The sequence below is a fragment of the Pteropus medius genome, unplaced genomic scaffold (assembly GCF_902729225.1).
Source record: "Pteropus medius unplaced genomic scaffold, Ma_sr-lr_union100, whole genome shotgun sequence".
NCBI classification, from domain to species: Eukaryota; Metazoa; Chordata; class Mammalia; order Chiroptera; family Pteropodidae; genus Pteropus; species Pteropus medius.
Window position 1 is genome coordinate 8,668,020 of NW_024344378.1, and position 12,676 is coordinate 8,680,695.

The window sequence follows — 12,676 nt, forward strand, 5'->3', positions numbered from 1 at the left end:
ACAGCACATAGAGAGGGTGTGTGGGCAGCGGGGTAACAATGCGGTCTTGTGCTCTGGTGAAGGCAGTTGTGCCTTCCAGGAGCCTGGAAAAGAAGATTACTCTGACATTTCAAAGGCATATTATCTTAGATGCATAGAGACAATAGACGATTTCAAAGGCAAAGATTGACCTTTATCAAGGATGCTACAGGCCTAGGACGGACTACCCACCATGACCCGCTTTTAGTTAAGAAAGTTTATATTCAGTCTCTGGGTTGTCAGGTTTAGTATGTGGCCGCTTTTTTGTCCACACTATAAATACTGTTTTAGGGACCCAGACCTTCTGAACTCACTGTGTTCGCCAAATCTCTAATGGAGAGGAAGGTCTCACTTTGGGGGGTGTGATAGATCATCATGGACCTGCTTTATCCTTCTTGCTAGATGGACATCCCTTGGTGGTAGGGGCCGAGTCTGAGTCATCCTCACATCCACCCCAGAGCCTGGGGCCCCGCAGGGACAGAGAATGTGCCCTGCTGAATAGTGCCGAATGACCCTTTGTACAGAAGAAGCCTGTGCTGTCGCTGCTGTGTCCATTCCACCTTCGTGCCTTTCCTCACATCCCCCTGGATCGAAGGCGCCCCCTTCTCTGGTACACCCACCAGTTAAGTCTGACTTCTTTAAAGAGGCCATACTCCACACTCCAGCTTTCCTCACTCATTCCTTCCTTTCTTCTGAACTCCTTCCTCACCTGTAGCTTGGGCCACAAAGTTAAGCCCTCAGGGATGTCTTGACTCATTTAACATTTTAATGGAAGATTGGAAGTGTCCTGGGCTGGGACCACCATGTCTCAGAGTCTCCTCTCTGTAATGCGTTTGCCGTTAAGTTACGTAAAGACAGAGACTTGCTGTGTCGTCTTCGCCTTTGCATCCCCAGCATCAGTACGTTACGTGACAGAATAGATGCTCGGTAAATATTTGTTGAATGAATGAATGGAGTTTATACATAATAAATGTTTAATACCTAACAGTCGAATGTTTTGGAGTTGGGTGACTAATGAGTATATCTGCTGCCTGGAGCAAAGGGTTTATTTTTAAGAATAACGAGGAATAAGGATGGAAAAGCCATCTGAGGTGAGGTCGTAGAGGGACTGGAATACCATTCCATAAGAGTGAGAAGCAATTCCAAATTTCTGAGTACAGGGTAGGCAAAATGGAAGTTAATTGGCAGCAGTGGGTAGGCTTGATGGGCGTTGGTTATACAAAAAGCAGGAGACCCAGGTGGAAAATACTACAGATGTAAGGCCCTAAACAATAATGGTAGCAATAGAAAGAGAAGGATGAGAGATAATAGGAAGGAAGGATGAAAATCACTTTGAGTGATTGGATGTGAGGTTGGGGAACCAAAGATGGACTCCATTGAGGCCAGCTTGTAGAATTCTGTTAACAGTTGACAGAAATGGGATAAATGAGAGTGATATGGTTTTGTTGGTGGGAACAGGATGCATTTGATTTTAGCTTGGGTTGAATAAGAATAAAAGAATCTTCTGGAAGGACAAGGGATCTTGTCCTCTTGAATTCAGGATCTGACTGGGTAGTTGAGAAGGGGAGGGAAAGGAAGAGAAGGAAAGGGAAAGGAAAGGTTCAGGAGATAGAGAAAATTCTGGAACATATCCAGGGAGAGAGGGTAGGACTGTACTCCCCTTCTTTAGAGAAGAAGGGATATAAGAAAGAGGACACAGTCATGACCGTTAACTTCTCATTGGAAGGGATGTGTGGTGTGGGACCAGGATCATTTGAGAATTAGAAAACCTAGGTCGGACTCGCAGCTGTCCCCAAGATCTTCTAGGACCTATTCAATAAAATGAGGGGAGTGAACTCGATAGGTGTTTCCTAACCTTTTTGAGTGTGAAGACTTTTAACAACAAAAGTTTGAGGACCGCTGCCCTAACCCTGTAATAGTGGTTGTAGTGGCTGTGAATTCAGCAGTATGTCTAGAGGCATTTGTATTTCATTCATGGAAACTGTACATATGACAAAGAATACATTTTATGGGTAGGCAGTTCTTCAGTTTTGGGAGTGTGTTTGGTGTACATTTGAAATTGTGGGACCCTTGCCCATGGTCCACAGGTGTCTTGGGGACCTTGATTGAGAACCAATGAACTGGGTCTCTCTTCGATCTCTTCTACTTCGTAGCTCTGATTCAGGATAAAATATTAGGACATATTCATATATTACTATCGGCTAATGGAAGACTCTTCATAGAGGAAATTAACCAGTCTTCTGTCTGCATTTTAAGTAGAATTTCTAAACTATGCCAGACATTTCCTAAATGAATGAGGATAAAGAAAAATGTGCGTGTTCATTTCTCCTTAATCCTTTCTGACACCTTTGTATAAATTGGAACTTGTTTGCCATGACTCTACTATTCAGAAGTGATGATGTAGATGTCATTCTGCGGTTGCTATCAAGTGCTTGTTAATTCTTCTTTCCTGCATCTGCCATCTGTGTTGACTATCATTTTTCGTAGGGAACTAATGAACGTGAGTGCAGGTGTCTTTGATCAGAGAATCATAGGACTTGGAGACAGAATAGATGGAAAGGTTGCCTTTCTCTCATCTAGAAAAAGGGAGTAATGTTACCTTCACCCAGTTGTCATCAATGAGAAATATGAGCCAAGCTAATTGCAACATATAAATAGCTGCAAATTAAATGCCATTAATAAAAGTAGGACTAATGAAAATTTTTTTTCGTAACTTGATTTTTTTCGTTATTAATACCCCTGGCAGTAATCATTACCACTGTGGTAACAGCAGCAAAAACCACAGAGCAACTGTCATTGATGGAGCACTTTTATGTGCCTGGGGCTCTCCTTATATCATTTCATTGAATCTGCAAAACAACCACAAAAAGCAAGCAATTGGCCCAAAGTTAGACAGTTAACTCGTGGAGATGGAATTTGAACTCAGGTCCGGCTGACTGCAATGCCCATGTGTTTCCCACAGTGCTCCGCAGCTTCTTAGATCTAGAACTCTCTGAGTCATGGCCGCTTTTGCTAGACTCTTGCCTATTCTCTGCCAGCTGAGTTGCTTGCATTGAGGGCTTGGAGAAAGCAACTTGGGTAAGTGGTATTACTCTCCTGATCACTTGTTCTCAGTCCAGGCTGCACATTAGAATCACCTGGGATTCTATGAGATTCTACCGGAACCTAAGCACCATTAGAATTTAAGCACCACAGAGAGGAGGATTATGTATTTTATTCATTGCTATTGAATTGAAAAATACTAATGCCTGGGCCCTACCCTAGACCTACTAAATTGGAATCTCTAGGCATGGGGCCCGAGCATAAGTATTTTTTATATATGTTATTAATGTGCAGCCAAGGTTGAAAGTACTGCTCTAAAAGATTTCTTCATGGATCGTATCAGAAAGAGAAAGGGTAAAGCTTTACCCAGGAATGGTTTGAAAATAGATGTAGCCAGGACGGCCCCAAAGTATTGGGTTTTGGAGTCAGACCCCATGGATTCAATCCTAGTCTTCCAGTTCCCAGCTGTGTGATCTTGTACAAGTTACTTAACCTCTCTGGGTCCTTTTCCTCATTGGCTAATATTTTCTATTTCATAGGATTGCTGCGAGATTAAAAATCCATGAAACTTCTTCCCGCTGTGCCCAACACACAGTAAATGATGTAATTATTACCAAAGAAATTAAAGAAAAAGAAAATGTAGCATTTTTTTTGCAGTTTTACAGTATTTGTTTGAAAGCCTTTATTTAGCTTTGTGTAGGAATTCAGGTGGAATTGAATTAAATGATAGGGGAAGTTCCTCTCCCTCTCTCCTTTTAAGACAATATTAGTGACATTTCGAAGTAATCAAACCTTCTAGTAATCTTTCACTTTTATTTTAACCTTTACCATTTGTGCAAATTATAAAGTTGATGTGTTATTTCTCTCTCGCTTCCTAAATACAGCAGAAAGCTGGAGCCGTAGTTAGAAAGTGAGTGCTGAAAGCTGGCATCCCATCCCGTCAAGGGCTGTTTTAGATTTAGCCTGCCGGTCATTTGTTCAAAAGGTTTTGACACTGAAGACCAAAAGTTACTGTTGGAGATGCTACTGCTGGCAGTTTAATTGGTATTTTTCAGGCCATAGACATACAATTTCTATATAGGCAGAATGAAACTGGAAGTAGGGCTATTAACCAGTGAGTTCAGGCAGTAAAGAGAAAAGAGAAAAATCGGGCAAAAGAAATTCTTTAAGCAAGCTATTTTGCCATTTTTAAATAGATAATTTTTTAACTTTATAGAAGTAGATACACTTAAGAGTATTTTCGTGACATAATTATGGGGCTAATAAAGCAAAATGAATACATATGAAATATCCTACAACAGCCAGGGTTTTTAAATTGTACTTCCTTTCTTAATATAAAAGTAGCAAAATAAAAACAGTAATTGCGTTTATTGTGAATGAAGTAAATGTTAAACATATTTTCCACGTAGGGAGCAGGAAAGAAGAAAGGGAGAAAGAATCCCAGTTGAGGGGGCTAGTTAGATGCTTTATTAAGTTATGGCTAAAAATGTTTTCTCTGTTACTGGTGCAAATATTGATTTGGTTTGTCCCCTGGCCCCTGAGAGGTGTGTGCCTACCTATTTTGTTGTTGCACTTGAATAAGAGCTAATAAATTGTTTGACTTTTGTACTTAAACTTAAGAACCCGATTGAAGGGGATTTTAGCATCCGTGAAAATGTACTTTAAGTTAATCTGTTTAAGAGGAATTATCTATTTCTTATTAGCAAAATGAAAAGACTGTCTCTGCCTTTACCATCGATGGTTTGATTTCTATAGTCCTGGTCATGAAACTTATGGTAGTGTTAAACTTTCAAAAATTATTTGAGGGCTTTAAAAACTCTTTATCTTTGTTATTGGCAAATTACAGGGTTGTTTTTCATTGTTATTTTCTCTTTTTTCATATTTGATTTGCTTTTTTCGGGCCCTGTTTAAAAAGTTTGAGCATTTTAGTGTTTTGAATATTGGAAAAAAAAAAAAAACACTAGTCACAGACACAGATGAGAATTATTTCTTGAAGAATCGTGTTTTGGGGGAGTGAAGTCCCAAGGATTTTTAGTGAATAAAAGCATTCTAGGCAAATTTCTCAATATTGATTTGATTTAACTGCATCTCTTTCATATATGACAGTTATATAAATTATTATAATTGGAGCCCTATGTACTTACAAAATTATTTAGGGCGACACTCATGAATGAATCTCTAGTGCCAATCTAATGTGTTAGATTAAATTTCTGTTCAGTTTTTTAAATACACAAAATTGTAAGCAAGAGAAAATGGTTCCTGTTTTTAATTAAATAATATAATTATTATACTTTGTGATTGTGCATTTAACACCTTAGGTAGATATTATAGAAATAAAAGTAGTAGTAATGATCTGAATCAGTTTCTCAGAAAAATAATGTTTCTATTAATATTTAAGAGATATAGTAAGGATGAAAAGACTAAAATGTTATTTCTAGAGTGGAAATTTGAATACATTACTAACGATGCCTGTTTTTGGCTTGGGCTACAATCAGCATAACTGTATTTTCAGTGCTGTGGTGTGGGGATAGGAAGGAGAGGCTCATGTCGGAGGATCTAACATAATAGTACTCAGACAAATGAAGAGTTGATGTATATTAGGATGATTTTGTGTGGTGGCATTCTCACTTGGAATAAATCATTGCGGTAAAAGAGAGGTTTGGAATAGAAGCATCGAGGTGGCTGCTGTGATCGCCATTTATTTTCGTGTGCGTAGAGATACGGCCAGAGGAAGCGACGTGAGTGATCCAGGGTCTACTCTCTCCCACTGCCCTTGTCAGGACTTGCAAAACTCCTTGAAGGAGCTGCCCTTGCAATAGCTACTGTGAGACTGTTGTAAAATTAGAGTTGATTTGTGAACAATCAAGTGATTTAAAAAATCCCCGAGCTATTCTAGGTAACCCATCTTTCCCAAAGTTCACGGCCAAATATTTGCCCTCTAGTCAGATAACCTTTAACAGGGCTTTGAAAATAGAGAAGATTAGGAAACAAACTCAGGAGACAGGGCATTTCACAGAGAAGAGACGTCTCAGTTAACTTTAGACATCTGTCCTTTCTAAAGAATTTTTCTGCCTCTAAAATTTAAAAAATAGTGTCCCTGTTTGAAAGACATAGTACCAAATTTCTTTTTGATGTAAAATTATTCCATGCCAACACTTGTTGGAATTTTTATTGACTTGTAGATTTGACCTTTGGTGCCTAATCGTAGATGCTTTCTTTTCTTTATAGCCAAGCTGACAGGATATAAGGGAAAAATAAAGTTTCTGTGCTGACATTGAAAATACAGAATCAAAGACTGTCTTTTGTTGAATAAGAATCAAAGACTATGTTTTGTAGAGAAAGAACAAAAACATAACTTATTTTAAAGTACGCTATTTGAAATAAGTAAAATGTATTAATTTATAAGCTTTAGAATGAATATTGTCCTATGTATCATCATTCATTATTTTACTGAAAATACAGCCATTTCGAATTCTTAACTAAGACCATTGCAAGAAAAATATTTTCTGCTCAATTAATAATTTTTTCTGCATATTTTTCATCAACCTGTTGGAAAATTAGTTGTCTTTTTTTGAGATTATAAATATGCAAAATCAGGAAATGCAAGCAAAATGAAGAATTCAGGATTACAAGATCTCTTTATATTTATAGCAATAGATTTTATCTCCAAGTATTATTTGTTATATGAAAACAAAAGGAATCACCATGGTTTTTTTTTTTTTCTTTTTAACTGAAAATAACCGTTTTTACCTTCTCCTGAGTATGTTGTCTGGCTTTGACTCTAACTCACTAGGGGCATGCCTTGAACTCTTCACACTCTTTTTCAAGCTTTAATGCTAAGAAAAAAAAAGCACTATCCTACTTGGCACAAAACTAGAACCTGGCTAGGGGATCAGAGAACGTCTCACACATATGCCCGTACCCTCTGGGGTTAAGGCTCAGCTGTCACATCAGGATCAGCTGATACGATTACTGTGTTTATGAGAGACTTGCCTTTTTCTCCAAATTCAGACTTTAGGGCTATACACCTCATGCCATCCTATCTCATCTGTTTTTGACAAAACGTATAGGTACAATTTTTGAGGTTTTTTTTTTTATCGTAGGCATCTACAGCTCGTCCTTTGGCCCAGTCATATGTGCGTTACCCAAGTGCATCTCTTTCACTTGGATATTTTAAAATCAGCTGTAATCTGGAAGGATATGATTGGCAGAACAGGGCTGTGATCCTGTATCAAACAAACAAAAATGAGAACACTCCTTTGGCTACTTAGTGCTTTCTGACTTTTGAAAGAAAGGAAACTTTGCCGCATGTAATGCTAAGAAGATTGCAGGAAACAAAAAAGTAAAACCAGGCTCTTCGTGGGGGAGGGGAGTAAGGTCTGTGCTTGTATAGCTTCCGTCATGTCTGACTTAGTCATATGAACTGCAGCTGAGATGCTCGTTTATAATGATCCTGTGCATTCCACCAAGGGATAAACTAGTAAGAAGATCTTTTTCTTCCCTTAACCAGTGGTTCTATATTGATTCAGAAGCTATAAAGCAGAGTTCAAATTGATATTTTCTGACTGGACAGTAAGGACACCTTATATATGGAACATAGACATTTCAACAGGTATTGTTATCCATCAGCCTGATGTTAACTTTTTATTTAAGTATAAAGGAGCTTAACGTTTCTGTGTGTTAACTTTTAGTGGGTGACATATGTGTTGGTAACAAAATGTAAACACTAATAAAGGGCTCAGATTGAAATGTCTGTGACTCTCACGCCACAAGTAAATTTACAAATCCAATTTTGAAGAGGGTTAGCTATCACCCTTCAGAACGATCACGTTTTAGCCTAGGGTATAATTCTCATCATTCTGTGCACATTTCATCAGTTAGGTGTGCACGGATGTAGGAATGAGGCAGTATTTTAAAATGCATTGTTATTTTTAAACGCATGCCCAACATCTGGACAAACCTCTTTTAGTATGAAGTTTGAACAAACGTAATTCCAGGTGAATTTCTACCCTGTGTAGTTGGGTGGTTTACAACGTGCTGCGAAGACCTACACGAGAAATAAGACCGCAATGTCCCACTTTGTTGTCTCTGAGCTTCGGAGTTCTTTCTAATCAGACCTCTTGCATCGTGCGCAAATTAACCAGAGGTTGCAAAAGTGAAACCAGTCCCGTGGCCGCTGTCAGATTTAACATTCATTCCTTTGATGATGTGCTTGTTTGGCTTGTTTTCTCCTTTTCAGATGTTCTTTATTTCCCCCTCCAGGCTGGTTTACACCATCCACTCTCACCGTCACTATGGGAGTTCATACAGAGGACAGGTGGCCTGAGCACCAGCCTCAGGCCAGCCACTCTCCCTCGTCCTCCACCGCAAATGCCACCTTCCCCGTGCGTTCCTGCTTCCCAGAGGTCCTTTGCAAGGGGCTGTAAGACGCTAGCCTCGGTGGTCCAGACTCTCCTAGTCTTGGCTGCAGGGGCTTAACCCACTTTTTCTCTAGCTTGCCTGCCTGCCCAATAGGCAAAGCTGGTAGGAATAACTTTGTGGGCATAGTTACTGCTCATGTGTTTGAAATCATTTTTATAGATAAGGAAATCATAGAGCCAGGCAGAACTTTTGGGGTCATTTAATTCTACACCCTGATTTTACAGACCCAAAAAAAGAGAAAGACCTCCCCATGTAAGCTATGTAAACGTAGACTTCCCTATGTAAACGTAGACTTCCCTTCCCATTAAAAATAAAACAAAAACCCAAAACAAAAACCTACAGTTGCTGGTAAAAGGCTGTCAAAATAATTCTTTATATTCAGAAATTTATTTAGTGAGTTTAAATTAAACGATTCTCTTCACTATGTGGGAAAAATACCTTTTATTATATACACTATATTTTGGTGTAATATGTGTAATTGCCCTAATTGGATATCTGTATATTCTAACAATATTACAAGATTTAAAAATCTAAAATCCAAAATTTCTAAATCCTAAGGAAAAAAGTGTTGTACCTATTTACAAGTTATGAAACTTGTACCATGACTTTTTAGAAGGTTTAGATGTAAAAAGTTCTATGGCTTTCTTTAGCTTTATCATTTTAAATGGCCTTTTAATAGCTGAATTATCTATACTCTCATCTGTCAAATAAGCAGGCAGACATTTTTGCCTATTTAAACAAGTACAGTAACATGCACGTCTCCTGCTTACTTCATCAGCTATAAAAAATATTCATGGCTCATCCAGTTGGAAGGTGATTCACCTGAAGCTTTGTTCCCAAATTAGTAATGTTAGTAACGTGGCAGCATCTCATTTAGCAAGTGGTGCTTTCCACCAATTAAACTGAAAAAAGTATCTTGCTCTTATTCAGATACAAGCTTAGGCTTTCACCTGTCAAAGGAAAATGAAACCATAACTAACAGCTGTTTATTTCGCTGGCAGTTTCATGCCTACGACAAAGTGATTTTCCCCCAGGTGAATTACTCCCTCACATTGGCGTGGCAATGACTAATAAAGTATTTATGAAAACTGCTTAAGTGTGTGGTCCCTATTCCCACAGTGTGTCACTGCTGCCGCCAAGTGACAGGTCTGAAAAAATCAGCAAATCTTAGACAATTTAGAACATCATTCTTTTCTAAACCAAGGCCCCTGCTACCTCTTAGACAAAGATGTCTTCTTGCGTGATGAGAACGAAGATGCTGTCCTCAAATACGCTTGACCCAAGTGGATGTCTCTCTGGGTTCATGGCTTCTGAGAAAAGAATGGCATGGATGACTCAGAAAAGAATTTCTTTCCCCGAACTATCTAGTTTTAGGGTTGAGAGAGTTTTTAGTTTAGTTTGGTTCATTTTCGACAACCTCACACAAAATCATACTATGCTACAGGAAGGGAAATTCTCTGTCTTAAAAATCCCTTGGTCACACCCAGAACTTGTAACTCGGGAACACGCAGGTACTTGGGGACATATGCAAAGACTGTTCTCTCGAGCAACCTCATTCTTGAACTGGGCTAAGAGCTTTTCAATTGCTGTGACATTTTCAGCCAAGGAAGTAGTAGTGGTGGCAGAGCAATGTTTTACAGGCAATTACTTTATATGATCAATGGAGCAATTCCCCTTCCATAAAGGAACCAAAGCGATCAAGTTAAATCATTAAAGAGAGAAAGAGAGAGCCGGAGAAAGGATTCATCTCATTAGCAGGTGCCGGGGCTACAGGCTCCGAGGCGGCACACAATGTCACTGGCCCTTTAAGACAATGGTTGTGCTCCCTCCACCACCACCACCACCCCCTCCCCTGTAGCTGTTGACAGGTCTAAACCTCCCTAGCAGCCCATTGTGGCCGCAGTAGGAGGCACCTGCAGAAAATGTGCCAAAACCAGGCAGGGAGCAAGAGCTTTTCAATAAGCTCCGCAGCTGGAGAGGAGAGCAACACTAAACAAGCAGGCGCGGACCAGGCATGTGATGGGAAAAGGGGTCAAAGCCAGACACCTCCTATCGGCTTTCTGAGCACTGTTCGCTTCAATTTGCTGACATCTTCTAGCTGGCTTTTCTCTATTTGCTTAATATGCTGAGGTATTTAGCTTAAAAGCACTAAATGCTCCATCACGATGAGCTGCTCGCTCTCTTTCCCATTTACTGTGATTAAGGACGTTTTCCAGTATTTCCTGTCACTTTCTGCCCCAAACTAAGATTGTTTCCTTTCCCTTCTCTCTCACGACTAGCTGCAGGCCTCCTCCTCCACATGCCGCCTGCTTGGTTTTACTCATCTTTAATTCAGGGACAAGTAAAACTCTCCAAATTCAGTACGTGCGCTGCCTTCCTAAAGCACACATTCCAGCTGTTGTAAGCACGAGTCTGGGAGCCACATTGCTTTTCAATTCAGTAAACATTTACTGCGCATCCACTGGGCACCCAGAAATCTGGAGCCGGACAAGGCATGCTTCCCCCTCACACTGTTCAGGATCCAGCAGAGAGGCTAAACAGCTCATATAATTGTGGGCTTTAGGAATTTGTTTCGCACCCATACCCTTTTCTTTGTAATACTCACAGCCCTTTTGAGAGTAAGCGGGGAGTGGAGGTAGAGGGGGACAGGGAGGGACTTGGAATGTGCTGGTGGCGTCGTGTCTTTGTTGAGCATGCCTTGGGGAAGCAAGAGGACAGATTCTCAATTTAACCTCTCCAAGATGAATGACAGACGCAAACCTGGATGAGCTCCCCCATTTTGGCAGCTCTTATTGGCCCTCAATTCCTTACCTGTACACAACACTTCCCACTTCTCGGATATTTCCATTTATTTTTTTTTTCTCACTTAAAGTAGTAAGGCATTATCTCTGTCTTACAGAGACTCGGGGCAATCCACCTTGCCCAGGGCCACCCGGCGAGCAGGTGGTAAGAGCAAAGGCCCACCAGGAACCCAGCCCCTCTGCAGCCCACCTAAACCTTCCTGCCTTCTACCCCGGGCTGCCGCTTCACCTGACAAGGAGCACAGGCACACAATCTGAGAGCGGCGTGGAAAGAGATAGACCAAGTGACATTTTCACAGCGAACCTCTTTCCCTCCCCCACCCCCCCACAGATGGAGAGTGTCGGCGTGTACGGCTTCTGTGGGTGTACAGCAAAGAGCAAAATGAAGTGTGATTCAAGGTGGGAAGTAACCGCTTCAGGTAGGAAATGAGCTAATCTGTGTAAGTATCAAACCCGCGTCTGAAATGGTCACCCCTGGAACTTCATTCCTTCAGGGAGGGACTAGGTACCTCTAAAACTGGTACATGTAGACTTAAGCACACGTGAGACATTGGCCGAACCGCTGCAGAACATCAGCTTGTTCAGAATGCCAACAAGTGGTTGGAGATGTGAGCGAAAGGGTATTTCAGAGGTACTGGAGTTAGGGAACAGAATTATCGCCCACCCACCGAAAGCCCAGAATGGCCGCTGTCCACGTTCACAGCCATGTCTTGTGGAGAGGACTTGGCATTGGTCTGGCCCTCCCTGCTCTGCTGGTCCGGGGGGCTTGCATGTGTTCGGGCCCACAGTGGGACAGGAAGAGGTGGTCCCTCTGCTCCTCTGGGCTTGTTTATGCTTTAGCATGTCTCTCCTCTCAGAGGACCGGTCCTCTTCTTCCTTCTTCCCCAGCGCCTCCCCCCAGTTCTGGAGAAAACAAGCGGACTATTCATGTAAAAAGAGAAAGAGTGAGCAGGGAGGGGGGAGATGCCACCGGCAAACTCCATTGAAAGCCACTGGCTGTTCATTTACATTCACACTTTTAAAAAATGTTAACTAATGATGTTAAATGGTTTGCCAAAGGTCCTGGCAGGTCAGTTGTAGAAGTGTCATTTCTGCCTAATTAGGGCTCTTGTGGCTGCCCGGGGCCTCCCAGTGCAACTGGTGACAAGCCGAGAGCTGACAGCTTCAATTGGTGCCAATAGGAAGGTTGAACTGGTCATGTTTTCCAACTCAGCCAGGTGTTTGCTGAATGGGGGGAGGGGGCCTGGTGAGATCTGAGCGCTTCTATGATCCTTTTTCTTTCACTGCTCCCTAGCAAGGCTTCCCCCTTTGCCTGTCTTGTCTTGTGTCAAGGTCAAGAATGGGCTTTGCTAAATCAGCAATTCGGGTTATCTCTGGGAGGTCATTAGCAGCCC

The 12,676-nt window shown here is 41.1% G+C and overlaps 1 long non-coding RNA gene across 1 annotated transcript in view; it reads left to right on the top strand.

The window, feature by feature from the left end:
• LOC120609056 (uncharacterized) overlaps positions 1-12,676 on the top strand; it is a 37,963-nt gene that overhangs the window by 1,386 nt on the left and 23,901 nt on the right. The window contains exon 2 of the long non-coding RNA XR_005654639.1: positions 11,614-11,701. This is a non-coding gene — a long non-coding RNA (uncharacterized LOC120609056). The remainder of the gene's footprint in view (positions 1-11,613; positions 11,702-12,676) is intronic.